Source organism: Schistocerca piceifrons, chromosome 1, assembly GCF_021461385.2.
Source record: "Schistocerca piceifrons isolate TAMUIC-IGC-003096 chromosome 1, iqSchPice1.1, whole genome shotgun sequence".
NCBI classification, from domain to species: Eukaryota; Metazoa; Arthropoda; class Insecta; order Orthoptera; family Acrididae; genus Schistocerca; species Schistocerca piceifrons.
Window position 1 is genome coordinate 885410722 of NC_060138.1, and position 19926 is coordinate 885430647.

The window sequence follows — 19926 nt, forward strand, 5'->3', positions numbered from 1 at the left end:
TTGAAGAGCAAGTTCCCATCTCCGGAGTTCGGATAGGTTTGTGTTAGTGGGAAGTATCCAGATAACCCGGACGGTGTAACACTGTGCCAAGATGTGCTGGCCGTGCACCAAGGCATGTTTAGCCACAGGGTGATCCTCATTACCAACAAACACTGTCTGCCTGTGTCCATTCATGTGAATGGACAGTTTGTTGCTGGTCATTCCCACATAGAATGCGTCACAGTGTAGGCAGGTCAGCTGGTAGATCACGTGGGTGCTTTCACACGCGGCTCTGCCTTTGATCGTGTACACCTTCCGGGTTACAGGACTGGAGTAGGTGGTGGTGGGAGGGTGCATGGGACATGTTTTACACCGGGGGCAGTTACAAGGGTAGGAGCCAGAGGGTAGGGAAGGTGGTTTGGGGATTTCATAGGGATGAACTAAGAGGTTACGAAGGTTAGGTGGATGGCAGAAAGACACTCTTGGTGGAGTGGGGAGGATTTCATGAAGGATGGATCTCATTTCAGGGCAGGATTTGAGGAAGTCGTATCCCTGCTGGAGAGCCACATTCAAAATCTGATCCAGTCCCGGAAAGTATCCTGTCACAAGTGGGGCACTTTTGTGGTTCTTCTGTGGGAGGTTCTGGGTTTGGGAGGATGAGGAAGTGGCTCTGGTTATTTGCTTCTGTACCAGGTTGGGAGGGTAGTTGCAGGATGCGAAAGCTGTTGTCAGGTTGTTGGTGTAATGGTTCAGGGATTCCGGACTGGAGCAGATTCGTTTGCCACGAAGACCTAGGCTGTAGGGAAGGGACTGTTTGATGTGGAATGGGTGGCAGCTGTCGTAATGGAGGTACTGTTGCTTGTTGGTGGGTTTTATGTGGATGGACGTGTGAAGCTGGCCATTGGACAGGTGGAGGTCAACATCAAGGAAAGTGGCATGGGATTTGGATTAGGACCAGGTGAATCTGATGGAACCAAAGGAGTTGAGGTTGGAGAGGAAATTCTGGAGTTCTTCTTCACTGTGAGTCCAGATCATGAAGATGTCATCAATAAATCTGTACCAAACTTTGGGTTGGCAGGCCTGGGTAACCAAGAAGGCTTCCTCTAAGCGACCCATGAATAGGTTGGCGTATGAAGGGGCCATCCTGGTACCCATGGCTGTCCCTTTAATTCTTGGTATGTCTGGCCTTCAAAAGTGAAGAAGTTGTGGGTCACGATGAAGCTGGCTAAGGTAATGAGGAAAGAGGTTTTAGGTAGGGTGGCAGGTGATCGGCGTGAAAGGAAGTGCTCCATCGCAGCGAGGCCCTGGACGTGCGGGATATTTTTGTATAAGGAAGTGGCATCAATGGTTACAAGAATGGTTTCTGGGGGTAACGGATTGGGTAAGGATTCCAGGCGTTTGAGAAAGTGGTTGGTGTCTTTGATGAAGGATGGGAGACTGCACGTAATGGGTTGAAGGTGTTGATCTACGTAGGGAGAGATACGTTCTGTGGGGGCTTGGTAACCAGCTACAATGGGGCGGCCGGGAAGATTGGGTTTGTGAATTTTAGGAAGAAGTTAGAAGGTAGGCGTGCGGGGTGTCGGTATGGTCAGGAGGTTGATGGAGTCAGGTGAAAGGTTTTGTAGGGGGCCTAAGGTTCTGAGGATTCCTTGAAGCTCCGCCTGGACAACAGGAATGGGATTACCTTGGCAAAGTTTGTATGTGGTGTTGTCTGAAAGCTGACGCAGTCCCTCAGCCACATACTCCCGACGATCAAGTACCACGGTCGTGGAACCCTTGTGCAACGGAAGAATGACGATGGACCGGTCAGCCTTCAGATCACGGATATCCTGGGCTTCAGCAGTGGTGATGTTGGGAGTAGGATTAAGGTTATTTAAGAAGGATTGAGAGGCAAGGCTGGAAGTCAGAAATTCCTGGAAGGTTTGGAGAGGGTGATTTTGAGGAAGAGGAGGTCGGTCCTGCTGTGACGGAGGATGGAACTGTTCCAGGCAGGGTTCAATTTGGATAGTGTCTTGGGGAGTTGGATCATTAGGGGTAGGATTAGGATCATTTTTCTTCGTGGCAAAGTGATACTTCCAGCAGAGAGTACGAGTGTAGGACAGTAAATCTTTGACGAGGGCTGTTTGGTTGAATCTGGGAGTGGGGCTGAAGGTGAGGCCTTTGGATAGGAAAGAGGTTTTGGATTGGGAGAGATGTTTGGAGGAAAGGTTAACTACTGAATTAGGGTGTTTGGGTGCCAGATTGTGTTGATTGGAATTTTGAGGTTTTGGAGGGAGTGGAGCTGGAAGTGGGAGACTGAGTAGATGGGAGAGACTGGGTTTGTGTGCAATGAGAGGTGGTTGGTGTTTGCTGGAATGGTTGTGATAGGTGAGTGAGTTGCCTTTCCGGAGGTGGGAAACCAGGAGACTGGATAGTTTTTTGAGGTGAAGGGTGGCATGCTGTTCTAATTTGCGGTTGGCCTGTAGGAGGATGCTCTGAATAGCCGGTGTGGATGTGGGAGAGGAAAGATTGAGGACTTTTATTAAGGATAGGAGTTGACGGGTGTGTTCATTGGCTGAGTTGATGAGGAGGTGAAGGATTAGGTGGGTGAGGGCAATGGATTGTTCAGTTTGGAATTGGTACAGGGACTGATGGAAAGAAGGGTTGCAGCCAGAGATGGGAACTTTAAGTGTGATGCCTTTGGGGGTTATGCCAAATGTCAGACAAGACTGAGAAAATAAAATATGTGAGCGTAATCTGGCTAGGGTGAAGGCATGTTTGCGGAGGGAATGTAAATAAAACTTAATGGGGTCATTGTGGGGGTGTTGTGAGGGTGACATGGTATTAGAAGGTGGAAAGTGTAACATGAGGTTGAAATGAAAGACAAAAATATATGGGGAGAGATAAGGGTGAACTAGAAAGTAACTGGAGATCTGGTATGAAAAAAGGCGAAAAAGTGTTGGTTAAGTTGATCCTGTGGTGAACTTGGGTTGGTAGACAGCGATGTGCATGAAGGTTAGGTGGTTGTGTTGCCGCTAAAACACGTTAAAGGACGGAGAAATTCGGGAAAATTTCGAAAAAACGTGTAAATCTATTAAAAGGAGTGGTGTTGTGGTGAAAGATTACGAAAATGGGGCTAACAATTGTCTGACGAAGAAATAATGACGTTAAAACCTGTGGGGAGCAGCTAAAAATGATCAGTGATGTGCGAAAAACGGAAGTGGAAATAGAGTGAAAGTTATTAGAACTAACCGAAATGGTTGTTTAATACGTGAAAGCAGCTGTTATTGAACTAGAAACGGTGGATTTTATAGCAGCGGTAGTGTTGAAAGCGGAAAATAAAAAATTTTTTTTGGGTTTTGGTTTGGAAGTGGGTTACGCATTATTGAGTATATATAGGTGGGATAAAATTGTATTACGGTAAAAAGGGGAAGGTGAATACAAAGTGAGACTACTGGTAAAAACAGAAAGAGAAAATAAAGAGAAAATAAGACGACAGGAAAGATTTCGAAATGCAACAGCGACAATAACAAACGTAATTGTTGTACTTGATCGTCGGGAGTATGTGGCTGAGGGACTGCGTCAGCTGTCACACAACACCACATACAAACTTTGCCAAGGTAATCCCATTCCTGTTGTCCAGGTGGAGCTTCAAGGAATCCTCAGAACCTTAGGCCCCCTACAAAACCTTTCACCTGACTCCATCAACCTCCTGACCCCACCGACACCCCGCACCCCTACCTTCTAACTTCTTCCTAAAACTGACAAACCCAATCTTCCCGGCCGCCCCATTGTAGCTGGTTACCAAGCCCCCACAGAATGTATCTCTGCCGACGTAGATCAACACCTTCAACCCATTACGTGCAGTCTCCCATCCTTCATCAAAGACACCAACCACTTTCTCAAACGCCTGGAATCCTTACCCAATCCGTTACCCCCAGAAACCATCCTTGTAACCATTGATGCCACTTCCTTATACACAAATCTCCCGCACATCCAGGGCCTCGCTGTGATGGAGCACTTCCTTTCACGCCGATCACCTGCCACCCTACCTAAAACCTCTTTCTTCATTACCTTAGCCAGCTTCATCCTGACCCACAACTTCTTCACTTTTGAAGGCCAGACATACCAACAATTAAAGGGAACAGCCATGGGTACCAGGATGGCCCCTTCGTACGCCAACCTATTCATGGGTCGCTTAGAGGAAGCCTTCTTGGTTACCCAGGCCTGCCAACCCAAAGTTTGGTACAGATTTATTGATGACATCTTCATAATCTGGACTCACAGTGAAGAAGAACTCCAGAATTTCCTCTCCAACCTCAACTCCTTTGGTTCCATCAGATTCACCTCTTCCTACTCCAAATCCCATGCCACTTTCCTTGATGTTGACCTCCACCTGTCCAATGGCCAGCTTCACATGTCCGTCCACATCAAACCCACCAACAAGCAACAGTACCTCCATTACGACAGCTGCCACCCAGTCCACATCAAACGGTCCCTTCCCTACAGCCTAGGTCTTTGTGGCAAACGAATCTGCTCCAGTCCGGAATCCCTGAAGCATTACACCAACAACCTGACAACAGCTTTCGCATCCTGCAACTACCCTCCCAACCTGGTACAGAAGCAAATAACCAGAGCCACTTCCTCATCCTCTCAAACCCAGAACCTTCCACAGAAGAGCCACAAAAGTGCCCCACTTGTGACAGGATACTTTCCGGGACTGGATCAGATTCTGAATGTGGCTCTCCAGCAGGGATATGACTTCCTCAAATCCTGCCCTGAAATGAGATCCATCCTTCATGAAATCCTCCCCACTCCACCAAGAGTGTCTTTCCACCGTCCACCTAACCTTCGTAACCTCTTAGTTCATCCCTATGAAATCCCCAAACCACCTTCCCTACCCTCTGGCTCCTACCCTTGTAACCGCCCCCGGTGTAAAACCTGTCCCATGCACCCTCCCACCACCACCTACTCCAGTCCTGTAACCCGGAAGGTGTACACGATCAAAGGCAGAGCCACATGTGAAAGCACCCACGTGATCTACCAACTGACCTGCCTACACTGTGACGCATTCTATGTGGGAATGACCAGCAACAAACTGTCCATTTGCATGAATGGACACAGGCAGACAGTGTTTGTTGGTAATGAGGATCACCCTGTGGCTAAACATGCCTTGGTGCACGGCCAGCACATCTTGGCACAGTGTTACACCGTCTGGGTTATCTGGATACTTCCCACTAACACAAACCTATCCGAACTCCGGAGATGGGAACTTGCTCTTCAATATATCCTCTCTTCCCGTTATCCACCAGGCCTCAATCTCCGCTAATTTCAAGTTGCCGCCACTCATACCTCACCTGTCATTCAACAACATCTTTGCCTCTGCACTTCTGCCTCGACTGACATCTCTGCCCAAACTCTTTGTCTTTAAATATGTCTGCTTATGTGTGGATGGATATGTGTGTGTGTGCGAGTGTGTACCCGTCCTTTTTTCCCCCTAAGGTAAGTCTTTCCACTCCCGGGATTGGAATGACTCCTTACCCTCTCCCTTAAAACCCACATCCTTTCGTCTTTCCCTCTCCTTCCCTCTTTCCTGATGAGGCAACAGTTTGTTGCGAAAGCTTGAATTTTCTGTGTATGTTTGTGTTTGTTTGTGTGTCTGTCGACCTGCCAGCACTTTCATTTGGTAAACATTCCACATGGGAAAAACCACTACCAATAACAAAGTTTGTTGATGTCAAGACAGGGTTGGTCATCACCATATCAAATTTCTAGCCAATAAGTTCCAAGGATTGTTGTAAAGGGCCTTTGGTGAAAACAGAGACAATGTCAAAGTTCACCAGGCTCTCAGAATCACTAATCTTCAAGTTGTTAAGGTGCCCAACAAAATCATGTAGATGCTCGCACATATGATGTGTACATGTTCTCACCTAAGCATATCCTTCAACTATTTAGCAAGTGAATATGTGGAGCCATCAGTGTTGCTCAAAATGGGGTGTGAAGGCACCTCATCCTTGTAAGCCTTCAAAAATCCTTAAACTCTTGTGGAATCAGTGTTCTCCTATAGCTTTTTAATAGCTTCATCTGGCAAGCAGGAGTCTCTCTTGGTAGGACCAGTGTCTTCCAATACACACTGTGTTCTAGGAGGCCCCCATCTCCTCAATGTAGTCCTGGTGAGATGTGGCCACAGTTACTTTGCCTGTGTCAGCCAGTAAGATAACAATATCTGGATCTTCTCTTAGTTCTTGTATGACCACTGTCTCCCTGCTAGAAATGTTCAGTTTCATATGTTTTGTTCTTGTGAATGACACATTTTGCGCTCTGCTTTTTCAGTTGCATCTGGTGGAATTTGTGCAGCCGCCTGTTCCATTGCACTGATGATGTCCATAACTGATGCAGATTTAGGAGTTCTTAAGAACTGAAACCATGTCTTTATACAGTTGGCTGACCATGAGATTGGTGATAGTTAGTCTTGCATGAAGCATCAGGATTCAGTAGCCTAACAAGTCAGCAGTATCACAACATTGCCTATAAGAATTACACACATTGAATTATAACCATACCAAGGATTTGATATGGATTTATAATTTCTGGGGCTATATCATAAAAAAATCTGCAAGACTTTAGTCAAAGAAATTAATCTTGATAGTTGCTACATCCTTGCTAAGATTTCATAACACACACTTAGTCTGATTAAAAAGAGGAATGAGATATCCCACAATTATCCGACTTTGGCAGCAGGCAGAACAACATCTGAGATATGACCAGCAGGTGTCCCTCAGTATGTAGCATAGACAGAGCACCCTGGAGGTGAGAGGAATGAGGGCGGAGAAGTTGTTGGATGCACACCCATATCTTGGGGTAGGCTCAATATTGATATCTGGCCATTCACCCCTGAACTATTCATCATAAATTATACTGGGAAAAGTTTAAGAATACAGTAGAATACTGAACCATTTAGTATGTTTGCATGATTCAGCTGGAGGAACACTGTAATAAAAACAGGGACCAAAGTTAGATTGTTACTGCAACACATAGGTTCAATGTGTAATTCATATCCAATAAATCAGATACAATGATTCTTTAAAGTAAATTTCATTTACAGGCAATGCTAATACCTTGATAATAAATTAAAATGTCCTCTGGTTTGAATTTTCTTGCAACATTCTTTTCCAGAGAGAAGTTGACAGTGATGGCATTTTAAGTTTTTTTCACCCTAAAAGCTATGTAAAACCATTTTATGAAGATGTTGATGATTCATCCACAAACAGAAATAAAGCAATAGCAAAAGTGCTACAAGAATTAATGAGAAAAAAGGCTCACAGTGCCCGCACAGGATCGTTACATAAAGCGCATGATAAAAAGAACATACAAATGCTGCAGAAAATTGGAGACTTCAAAGTGGTTCCTGAAATCAGCTTGGATGTATGTATAATGTTTATCATAATTTTTTGTGGCTTTTTCTTTTAAATTTTTAAGTTAAGTATATCATTTTATAATTTTTCAGAGCTCAAAATATGATGTGTGTTTTGAATGTGGTAGCAAGAAGGACAAGATGCTCATTCCATGTGTGAAATGCCAGACTATCAAGTTTTGTTCAGAAAAATGTTATAAAGCAAGTATGGAGAAGGTTACACTCCATCAGTGCAACTTATGTAAGTGAAAAAAGTTTGTGCCCCTCAAGAGAATAACAAATTTTTAAAGAATATTACCCTCCGAAGAAGTAATATTACAGTGGACGCACAAAACATTACATCCAAAAATTTTAAAAATGCTTATTACCAATATAATTTCCTTTTTATACAAATGTATTTCCTTTTAATAAAAGAGTGCATTATTAGCCCAAAATCAGGCTGGAAGTACAGGTTATGTCCATTTCATACATTGTGACTGGACCTTATTGATAGCCCTTAAGGTAAAACCCCATTCACAGGGCCATTTATTATGGCTTTGTCAATTCCTCAATGTACACTGATCAGCCAGAATATTATGACCATCTACATACTACCAATATGAGTTCATCCAGGTGATAACAGTGCCACCTGGTGAGGAATGACTGCTAGTCAGACACATGCACGGTGTACGTAGTATCAGTGAGCGTGCTGCCTCTGAGTAGAATGGGGAAGGCACACAGTCTGTCTGAGTTTGACCAATGACATATTGTGATGGCCCAGAGGCTCAGCACAATAATTTCAGAAACTGTTCAATTTGTCAGGTGTTCGAGGAGCCCTGTGGTGAATGTCTTCAACATGTGGCGAAACCAAGGTGAAACCATGTACAGATCTCGTGAGGTTGGGTGGACACCTGTCATTACATATGTCGGATGTCATAGGCTGGACAGACTTGTAAAACAGGACAGGCAGTAAACTGTGGGAGAACTAACATCACATTTTAATGCGGAGCAGAGTTCAAGTGTTTCTGAACACACAGAGCACTGACCTAACAATGGGCCTCCAATGCCAACAGCCCAATCAAATGCCAATATTAACACCACAACATCAGCAACAATGACTGAAATGGACATGTGCCCATCAGCAGTAGATGTTGGCGCAGTGGCAGAGTGAGGGGAGCGTGCGAATCCATTGCCTTCCAGGGTAACAGCTCCATGACACCTGTACTGCGGGATGGAGACAAGCTGGCAGCAGCTCCATTATGCTCAGGTGAACATTCATGTGGGCATCTCTGAGTCCAATGGAGCTCATGCAAGGCATCATGATGGACAAGGAATATCGTACACTGGTTGCAGACTACATTCACCCTTCATGACGATCACATTTCCTGACATCAGTGGCATTTTTCAACAAAATAATACACCATGTCACAAGGCAGGAGTGTGATGGAGTGGTTTGAAGAATTCAGTGGTAAGTTCCAATTGATGTGCTGGCCCCCCCACCCACCAGGTCTGAACCCAGCTGAACACTTCTGGGATGTGACTGACCCCCTCCCAAGGATCTGTGGGAATTAGATAACCTGTTTCTGCAGATGTTGTGCCAGTTCCCTCCAGTGACATACCAAGGCCTCATTGCTCCATGCCATTACATGTTGCCACTGTTGTCCATGCCAGAGGAGAATGTACTGCCTATTAGGTAGATGGTATTTTGTTCTGGCTGATCAGAGTACATAAGTGGAAATAGGATTCTAAAATGGAAAAATCTCTGAGGAAGTGGCAATGGGAGTGAAGGAGTATATTTGCATATTTATGTTGTATAGTAGTCACACTAAGCAGTGTAGTAGGATGTACTCTAAAAATAATGGTAGGAGCCTAGCTACTTGTTCAGTGGCATATGCTTGCATCTCCTTTTGCAAGACTAGTGGATTATATTTCAGCTCTCTGCAGATTTGTAACTAACATTACTGTATATCCTGCTTCAACTATTCCTATTTCTTCAATCTCTATGTGTAATTATAACAAATAACAGTAGTCAAATTGTTTCTGATACATTCTATAAAATCACCTATAAACAAATTGATTCTTCAAAATTAAAACTGCAGGCTAGTAAATATGTAAAAATATAACCTAATACATGGTGACAATAACACTTTCCACACTCTAGACCTACACCAATAAAAGCTAACATGGATTCAGTGCCTGTGGTTCCTTCATCTTGATAAAATACAAAAAATGAAAGTAATAATAATAATTGTAGTTTTTATTATTGTCTGTAGTAAAGATAGATGTAATGAAGTCAAATAATTTCACTGAAAGCTTGTTTCATACATCTATCATGTTTGATTTTTCAGCAACCTTCACTGATGTAGAACAAATTTTGGAAGCTAATAAAAGGGCTTTGCTAGAACAAGAGAGGGAAAAATTGGGTACAGAAACTGACAAGCAACAAGATAGAAAAGGAGTAAATGAAAAAGAAGAAAAGGATTCTAATGGAGAAATAAAAACCATTAAACTGAAGAAGATGAAGAGTGATGAGGATGAGAAGCTCTTTGATGAAAAGAACGATAAGAAAAAAAGGCAAAAGGAAAAGGAAGAGAAGGAAGGAAAGCAACAAGGAAGTAAAATGACAAAGTCATCTCCCATAACTGATAAGGAAATAGTGAAAGGAAAATTTTTGAATGGAACATCAGACAGTTCTGTTAAAAAGAGGGAAGAAAACAGTGCTAAGAGAGGAGCAGAAAGAGGCAGTGAAGATTACAAACTAAGAAATAAAGTTACACCATATGTTGCCTTAGTATTGAATTTTGGTGCTGATAGTGAAACTTCCTTTGACAATTTTCCACTTCCCTATGTAGTCCTCCGGGATGGATGCCTATACTATCGTCTTTATGGATCAAAACCACATTTACTTGAAAACTATAGTTTACTATGAGACTCTGGTACTAAGGCAGTTGTAAATAACTTAACACAAATATTGTAATGAGTACAAATAAACATAAGAAACAAAAATACTTATTACTGAAAAGTTGTTTTTTAATTTTCCAATAAACAATGTTGTAAATAATATTCCACAAAACATTTCAACTTTTCTGGGTGTTGATATTACATTGCTGATATTCCAGCTACAATTCAAGAACAATTCCAGAGTGAACATGCATGGCCCCTTGCTTAATAAGTACAGTTATGAATACACCTAAGAAAACATCGAATTTTGTGAAGAATAAAGTAATTGTGCTCCTTCCATTAACTGTGCCAGGACTAGTTAGGTAGTAATGAAAGTCAGTTATCTTTATTATGTTATGATCATGGTGCATTTCATTATGGTGAATAGTTTTCAACAATGAAGTTCATGATTGAATACAATATTAGGTATATGACCACTGAAATGTACCAGGAGGGGGGGGGGGGGGAGGAGCATATTTTCTTTACTATATAGTAGTTGATACCACTGATTAATATTAAACTCAGTAATGTAATTATTTCATTCAGCAAATTTTATGAAAAGGATAGTTGCTACTCACCTTATAACAGAGATGCTGAGTCGCAGATAGGAACAATAAAAAGATGGTCAGAAAGTGAGCTTCCAGCCAATGAAGCCTTTGTCAAAAATAGACAACATACACACACACACTAATACAAGCACAACTCACACACACATAACAGCAATCTCTGGCAGCTGAGACCTGACTATGGGCAACGGCACATGATGGAAGAGGCAACTGGGTGGAGGTAAGGAGGAGGCTAGCGTGAGGAGTGGGAGGGACATCAGGGTAGGGGTAGCAGATGGTAAAGAGCTGCTAGTGGGAGTGTGCAGGGATGAGGTGGGGAAAGGGTAGCATGGTTAGGTGCAGTTGGAAGGTTAGACAGAGGGTGGGGGAAAGAGGGGGTCTAGCAGAAAAGGAGGGAAGTAAAAAGACTGGGTATGTCTGTGAAACAGAGGGACTGTGTAGTGCTGGAATGGGAACAGAAAGGGACAATGTGGGTAACGACAATGAGTAACGGAGGTTGAGGTCAGGAGGGTTTTTTGCTGTGCATATCTGTGACTTAGCATCTCAGCTATGTGGTGAGCAGCAACTATCCTTTTCATAATATTGTCACATTCCACCCTGAATTTTCCATTGTTTGATTCAGCAAATTTTGTTACTTTTAGAAGCCCTTTTTTTAGGCTGTGTCTAAGATATAGCAATAAATGAAATGTATTCACAGTTACCAAATGGACAACCATCAGCTGCATACTGGAATGACAATAATGAAAATTTGCACTGAACTGGGACTCGAACCCGGATTTCCCATTTATTGCGAGCAGTCGCCTTACCATTCAGCTATCTGAGCATGCTCCATGGCCACATCCAAATTTCCATTTGCCATTATTGCCACACCATAACATTATGTAATTCCTGTACAAGGGAGGACATTTTAGGGGAAAGAAGGGGAAAGTGGCCAGGCTGGGAAAAGTGGCCACTGCTTATTTGATATCTTTAACGGTGCTGCTCCCTACTGAGAAGTGGCCAAACTAGGTGTAATTGACACCATTAGTGTTGTCAGTGACACTAACAAAGGAAGCTTGCTCTATTTTCTTTCTGTGAGAAGGTTTAGGTTTTTCAATTGTTTGATGTAAGTCACTCATGTTCCTTTAGTTGCTTCACCTTTATGTATAGCAATAGGTTTTTGTGATGTCATGGTTACACATTGCTTTGGCTTACAACTATAAGTCATTGTCATTCCCTTTGGTTGTATTGTTTTGCGTGTGAACAACCGATACAGACATGTCATCTGATCAGGAAAATTGGCCATGCTACATGTCAGGAAAACTGGCCAAGGTCGCCACCTTTCCTGAGGGATGGCTGCTATTCCCGACAGTGCATTTTTGATCTATTTATTCCAATGAGAATTAGCTAATTTCATGTTTCATGCATAGTATAACAGCTGAAATTAAAACATTACAAATAGTTTTATACAAAGAACTAATATCTGTTATTCTGCCCTTCTGCAAGGATTTGCAAGCGCTTGAAAATCCCAAGAAAATAGATCTGGAACACAGAACAACAAATGTGGGATGCTGTTGTGATGCAAAAGGCAATTGAAGTAGTAAAGAATGATAATATGCCTTTTCCACTAGCACCAAAGAATTTCAATACTCCACATAATACACTAAAACAAAGAGTTCTAGGGAAAAACAGAGATGCCATTGGTAGTAAAAAGGTTACAGGTAGCTTAAGGGCAGTTTTCAGTTAAGAATAAGAGCAAGAAACCCTAAGCTACATTTTTGAAATGGAAAAGAAATTTTCTGAAACAAATACTAACAAAGAGCTAGAGGGGCTGGCCAGTACTTACCTCAGCTCAGTACAGCCGATAGATACACACAAAACAGAACTGAAAATTTACATTCCTAGCTTTCGGAACTTTGTTCCTTCATCAGGGAGGAGAGAGGGGAAAAAGGGAAGAAGGGAAAGTGGATTCAGTTACTCACAACCCAGGTTATGAAGCAACAGGGAAAGGTAAACAGGGAGGGTAACAAGGATGGAGGCATGGTTGTCAGAGGGAAGCCAAAGATATTCTACTGTAAGTACTGTGCCAGCTTCAAAGCAAAGAGGATGCATACAGAAGCAGAGAGGTATATAGTATAAAGATAAACACAACTATGTAGGATAAAAAGATGTGTGAATGGCTAAAGAGGAAAGGGAAAGAGGAGAAGACTGAAGAGTGAATGGGAGTGAGGTTGTTTAACGTAGGTTCAGTCCAGGGGGATGGCGGGATGAAAGGATGTGTTGGAGTGCAAGTTTCCATCTCCGCAGTTCAGAGGGACTGGTGTTGGGTGGGAGAAGCCAAATGGCACATACGGTGTAGCAGGTTCCTAGAGTTATGCTGGAGGGCATGCTCCGCTACTGGGTATTGGGCATCTCCTAGGCGGACAGTTTGTCTGTGTCCGTTCATGCGCTCAGCCATTTTGGTTGTTGTCATGCCGATGTAAAAGGCTGTGCAGTGCAGGCTTGTCAGTTGATAAATGATATGTGTAGTTTCACACGTAGCCCTGCCTTGAATTGTGTATGTTTTACCAGTAGCGGGGCTGGAGTAGGTGGTTGTGGGGGGATGCATGGGGCAGGTTTTGCAGCGGGGTCGGTTACAGTGGTAGGAACCGCTGGGTAGAGAAGGTAGTCTGGGAATATTGTAGGGTTTAACAAGGATGTTACGGAGGTTAGGGGGGCGACGAAAGACAACTCTGGGTGGTGTGGGGAGAATTTTGTCAAGGGATGATCTCATTTCAGGGGTTGACTTGAGAAAGTCATATCCCTGGCGGAGTAATTTGTTGTTTTCGAGGCCAGGATAATATTGGGTGACAAGGGGGATGCTTCTGTGTGATCTGGGGGTAGGAACATTGTTGTTGGATGGGGAGGAATGTATTGCTCAGGAAATCTGTTTGTGGACAAGGTCTGCAGGATAGTTGCGGGAGAGGAAAGCACTGGTCAGGTTATTGGTGTAGTTGTTGAGGGATTCGTCACTGGAGCAGATACGTTTGCCACGAATACCTAGGCTGTAGGGAAGGGAGTGTTTGATGTGGAAAGGATGGCAGCTATCAAAGTGAAGGTACTGTTGTTTGTTTGTGGGTTTGATATGGACAGAGGTGTGGATGTGAGCTTCAACAAGATGAAGGTCAACATCCAGGAAGGTGGCTTGGGTTTTGGAGAAGGACCAGGTGAAATTCAGATTCGAAAAGGAGTTGAGGTTATGGAGGAAATTAAGGAGTGTTTCTTCACCATGAGTCCAGACCACAAAGATGTCATCTATAAACCTATACCAGGCCAGGGGAAGCAGCTGTTGGGTCTTCAGGAAAGCCTCCTCCATGCAGCCCATGAAGAGGTTGGCATAGGAGGGAGCCATCCTGGTTCCCATGGCCGTTCCCCTGATTTGTTTGTAGGTCTGGCCTTCAAAAGTGAAGTAATTATGGGTGAGGATGAAGTTGGTAAGTGTGATAAGGAACGAGGTTTTTGGAAGATCTTCGGGTGGGCGTTGGGAGAGGTAGTGCTCAAGGGCAGAGAGACCATGGGTATGTGGGATGTTTGTGTAAAGGGATGTTGCATCTATGGTGACAAGAAAGGTTTCAGGTGGGAGAGGAGTGGGAATGGATTTGAGACGTTCTAGGAAGTGGTTTGTGTCTTTGATGTAGGATGGGAGTCTGCGGGTGATAGGTTGTAGGTGCTGGTCTACCAGAGCTGAGATACGTTCGGTTGGGGATTTGAAGCCTGCTACAATGGGATGGCCAGGATGGTTCTCTTTGTGGATTTTGGGTACTAGGTAGAAGGTAGGGGTACGTGGCTCAGGTGGAGTGAGTAAGTCTATGGAAGCCGTTGTGAGGCCTTGTGAGGGACCTTGGATTTTTAGGATTTTTTGCAGCTCAGTCTGGATGGAGGGAATGGGATCCTGGGTAACAGCTTTGTAGGTTGAGGTGTCAGAGAGTTGACGTAGTCCTTCTGCCACATACTCCACACGGTCAAGTACGACAGTTGTGGAGCCTTTATCTGCCGGGAGGATGACAATAGAGCGGTCTATTTTCAGCTCCTTAATGGCACGGGATTCAGCTGGGGTGATGTTGGGGGTTGTCGGGATGTTCTTCAAGAAGGACTGGGAGGCAACACTGGATGTGAGGAATTCCTGAAATGTCTGCAAGGGATGGTTTTGGGGGAGGGGAGGAGGATCCCTTTGAGAAGGCAGTCGGAACTGTTCTAGACAGGGTTCAACACTGGGTCTACTACTTGGGGGCTGTGTTTGGGTAGTGAAGTGATATTTCCAGTTGAGGTTCCAGGTGAATGAGAGGAGATCTTTAACTAGGGCAGTGTGGTTGAATTTAGGTGTGGGGCTAAAGGTTAAGCCTTTTGATAGAACAGGTGTCTCTGGAGGAGAGAGGGATCTGGATGAGAGGTTTAGGACTGAATTGGGACTGGTGATATGTGGCATTTGACTGTGGTTATAGTTGAGATTTGGTCTGTGTGGGGTATGTGCTGGGATGGGGAGATTGAGTAGGGTGGCTAGGCTAGGTTTGTTGGCTATGAGGGGGGTTTGTTGACGGTTCTGTTGTGGTTGGTGTTTGTGAGGGATAGGGAGAGGGACCCCACTTCTTAGGTGTTGCATTAGCACTGTGGATAGTTTTTTCAGGTGGTGTGTGGCATGGAACTCAAGTTTGCAGCTGGCTTCTAGGATGATGTTCCTCAGTGTGTTCTCCAAGCAAGGGTTTGAGAGGTGGAGGGCTTTGAAGAGAGATAGGAGCTGTTGGGAGTGGTGGTTACATGAAGTAGTGTAGAGATTCAGGACAAGTTGGGTAAGGGCTAAGGATTGAAGGTTCTGGAAGTCCAGGAGAGACTGGTGGAAGGAGGAATTGCACCCGGAGATGGGAACTTTTAAGGTAAGCCCTTTAGGGGTAATTCCAAAGGTTAAGCAGGACTGGAGGAAAAGTATGTGGGATTGCAGTTTGGCTACGGTGAATGCATGTTTCCGGAATGAATGTAAATAATGTGGTATAGGATTAGGGTACATAGTGGGTAACTGGTGGGTAGGGAAATAAAATAACTAAAGTTGAGATAGTAATCATAAGAAGGAGTAAAACACGGAGGGAAGGACAAGAAGGAAAGAAATTGTGTTGGTAATGTTCAATACCAAAGGAAGACCACTAAATAAGAAAAATACGGAAAAAGTTGACTGGACCAAGCAAGTATGTCCAGATCAGGGGAAAAAGAACACACGTAGCTCAAAAACAGAGATAGCGAGTGGTGAAAAAAGATCGCGCGTGCCGCAAAAGCGATCGCGCGTGCCGCAAAAAAGATCGCGCATGCCGCAAAAAAGATCGCGGGTGGGGCAGAAATGTCCCAAAAAATTTTTCTTGTGGCAGAGAAAGATAGCCAATGGCACAAAAATATTGCCAGCAACAAGAAATCGACGGAAATGGATGATACTGGTAGGTGTGGAAGAGATTGTTGGCAGTGATTGTTGGCTGGGAAACAGCGAATAACGAACGTTAAAACTATGGAATGTTGAATAAATAAATCAATAAATATAACAGAGAAGAGGACTATAAACGGAACAAGATAATAGGAGGAAGAAGAAACTAGCACAGTTGGTGACGAAAATATTTATTTATGTATATATAAAACACTGAAGAAGAGAAAGTGTTAAGATGACAGACGTAAGTGATAGCTAACAAAAGGGACAAAACAATGAAGGATGTGGACCATATAGGTGATCTAAATGATTAATGGAAAATCTCATATAAGATGTGAAACAAATACTAACAAAGAGATAGAGGGGCTGGCCAGTACTTACCTCAGCTCAGTACAGCCGATAGATACACACAAAACAGAACTGAAAATTTACATTCCTAGCTTTCGGAACTTGCTAGTGTAAACCCAGCTTAAGTACTGTGCCAGCTTCAAACCAAAGAGGATGCATACAGAAGTAGAGAGGTATATAGTATAAAGATAAACACAACTATGTAGGATAAAAAGATGCGTGAATGGCTAAAGAGGAAAGGGAAAGAGGAGAAGACTGAAGAGTGAATGGGAGTGAGGTTGTTTAACGTAGGTTCAGTCCAGGGGGATGGCGGGATGAAAGGATGTGTTGGAGTGCAATTTTATGGAATTACAGTGAATGACCTGTGATTGATTAGCATTCCAGTTGGCAGAGCAGACCACGTCATTTCAACAAAGAGTCTGAAACGGCAGGCAAGGACTGGTTGTGTGCTTTAAAGAATGGCATCCTAATATTAGTCTTAGGAAGCCAGAATCTACCTCTATGGCTAGAGCCAAGCGGTTAACAAGGCAAATGTAGACAAGTTTTTTATATCCTTAAAACACTGCTAGGTAAATGATTTCATCCAGCTAATCACATTTATAATGTAGATGAAACCAGTCTTCTGACAGTTCAGTCCAAGAACAATGAAGCTTTTGCACTTAATGGAAGATGACAAGTTAGAGCCACTACTTCAGCTGACAGAGGTTTGTTCTTGACTTTTGTGGTGTGCATGTCTGTGGGAGGAACTTTCTTTGCCCATTTCACAATCTTCCCTGGGTGAAGAATGAAGGTTGAACTTAAAAAGTGTAGCTCCACAAGAAACTGAATTTGCATGCTATCCTATTTATTTATTTATTTACGTCCTGAATCTTTGTGGTACATATACCATACCTTAGATGTTGGACAAAATGATATTACATTAATATACTGTTACATTGGTGTATACATTACATTTATATACATTACATTTATATATTTTTATATTGCTATATTGTTACATTACATTTTTATATTGTTACAACCAACTTATTTTTCAAGATACTGTGTTACTGAGTAAAAACAGTTTTCCAAGAGATATGATGTTACAGATTTTTTAAAGCTATGGATTTTGTTTATGGCCTTTAGGTTACTTGGCAGCTTATTAAACAAATGTGAACCTGAGTGATATACACCTTTCTTGCACAGTGTGGTATAACAATGATGTCTGTGTATGTCACTATTTGCCCTTGTATGGTGTTCATGTACAGATTTATTTTGAATAAATACATTTCCATTTTTTAGCATGCTTTTTTTAGGAACATTACAACTTCTAGTATATAGATACATGGTAGGGGTAGAATCCCCAGTTCTTTAAAGAATGGTTTGAATGATTTTCGGCTGTTGGCATTTTTCATTACCCTCACAATCTTTTTTTGTTTCCGGAATGTGGTTATGCAATGAGGAGAATTTCCCCAGAATATGATGCCATATATTAATAGGGAGTGTATGCAAGCGTAATACACTGCTCTAACTGTTTCAGGACTTGTGTTGTTCCATTTAATCCTCATCGCATAAGTCATTTTGGATAGTTTAGAATTTAATGAAGTGATGTGGGAATTCCATTTAAGATTGTCTTGTAAGTAGATGCCAAGAAATTTTGTTTCACTGACACTGTTAATTCTTTGGTTTTCCATTGACATGTTTGGTTTTAATGGGTTTTTATTTTGTTGTGTATGGAAGTGTAAGACGACTGTTTTTTGAGGGTTTATCAGTAATTTATTCCTCATAAACCACTCTGAGACATTTTCACTTGTGACTTTAGCATTTAAACTTAGAGCCATTTCATTTTCACCTTCAATTAATATGCTTGTGTCATCTGCAAATAGCACTGGTTCGGAGTGTTGAACGTGTAGGGGGAAGTCGTTTATGAAAATTAGGAAGAGAAAGGGACCTAAAATTGAGCCTTGTGGTACACCGTGGGTTAATGTGGAAGGTTTCGATTGATAAGCTTGGAGTTCGTTTTTTCCCATGTGTTTTACCTCTGTTATCTGAGAGCGATTTTCTAGGTAGGATTTCAGCCACTCGTGTGGCAGGCCTCTTACACCATACCACTCTAACTTTCTTAGGAGAATTTCATGGTCTATTAGATCAAATGCTTTTGTTAAATCCAGGAAAATCCCCGAAACATTTTTGTGACTATCCACTGAATTTAAAATACGATTTATGAGGCTAAAAGTGGCTGTTTCAGTACTGCACTGAGGCCTGAAGCCATGCTGACATCCTGAAATCATATTTTTTTTTTAAAGAAATCAGTTAGTTGTAGCAGAACTAGTTTTTCAATGATTTTTGAAAAACCTGATAGGAGTGATACAGGCCTATAGTTGACCATCTGCTGCCGATCGCCCTTTCTGTAAAGGGGTACAACTTTTGCAGTTTTTAACTGTTGCGGGAAAATACCACTTGATAGTGAAGAATTGGATATATCTGGCAGTGGTGTGAGTATCTGTTCAGCTGATACTTTTATAATATAGTCTGGCACATCGTCGACTCCGGCTGAATATTTATTTTTTAATAACTTTACACTGTTTAACAGTTCTTCCCCACTTATTGGACGGAGGAACATGGATGTATTTGTTACACTATTTCCAGAAATTTCCTGTAATATTTTGTTTGATGTTTTTCCCGTTTGTTCCTTTGCTAACTCACGAGCGATATTGGTGTAGTAAGAATTGAAGTGGTTAGCAATTAATTTTGGATCAGTGATCTTGCTGCCCGCCTGTGACAATACAATATTTTTGTGTGTTTCCACCTTTCCAGTAAGTCTCTGTACCGTATTCCACATTGTCTTAGCTTTGTTTGATGATTCCATAATAAGTTTGTCATTTTCCCTTATTTTTGCTACCCTTATTACACGACTCAGAGTTAACTTGTATTTTTTGAAGTGGTGAGCAAATTCAGGGCTGCTATCTGTTTTTGATAGTGCAAAAAGTTCCCTTTTTCTTCTACATGATACTTTGATCCCTGATGTAATCCAAGTTTTGGGTTTGCTGGGGCCTTTACAAATTATTTTCTTTTTTGGAAATACAATTTCGAAACAATGTCTGTAAATTTCCATGAAATTATCCAGCTTTTCATCTGTGTTGTAACTGTTGTAGATTTTATTCCACAAGTGAGTACTTAGCATATGTTTGAAGTGCTCAATATTTTGCATGCTGAATTTTCTCTTGTAGATAGCACTTCCATTGCCAGAAAAATCAACACTTCCACATACGGCAAGTAGCTGTGCATTGTGGTAACTGTAGCCGGTATTAAAGTTTTCT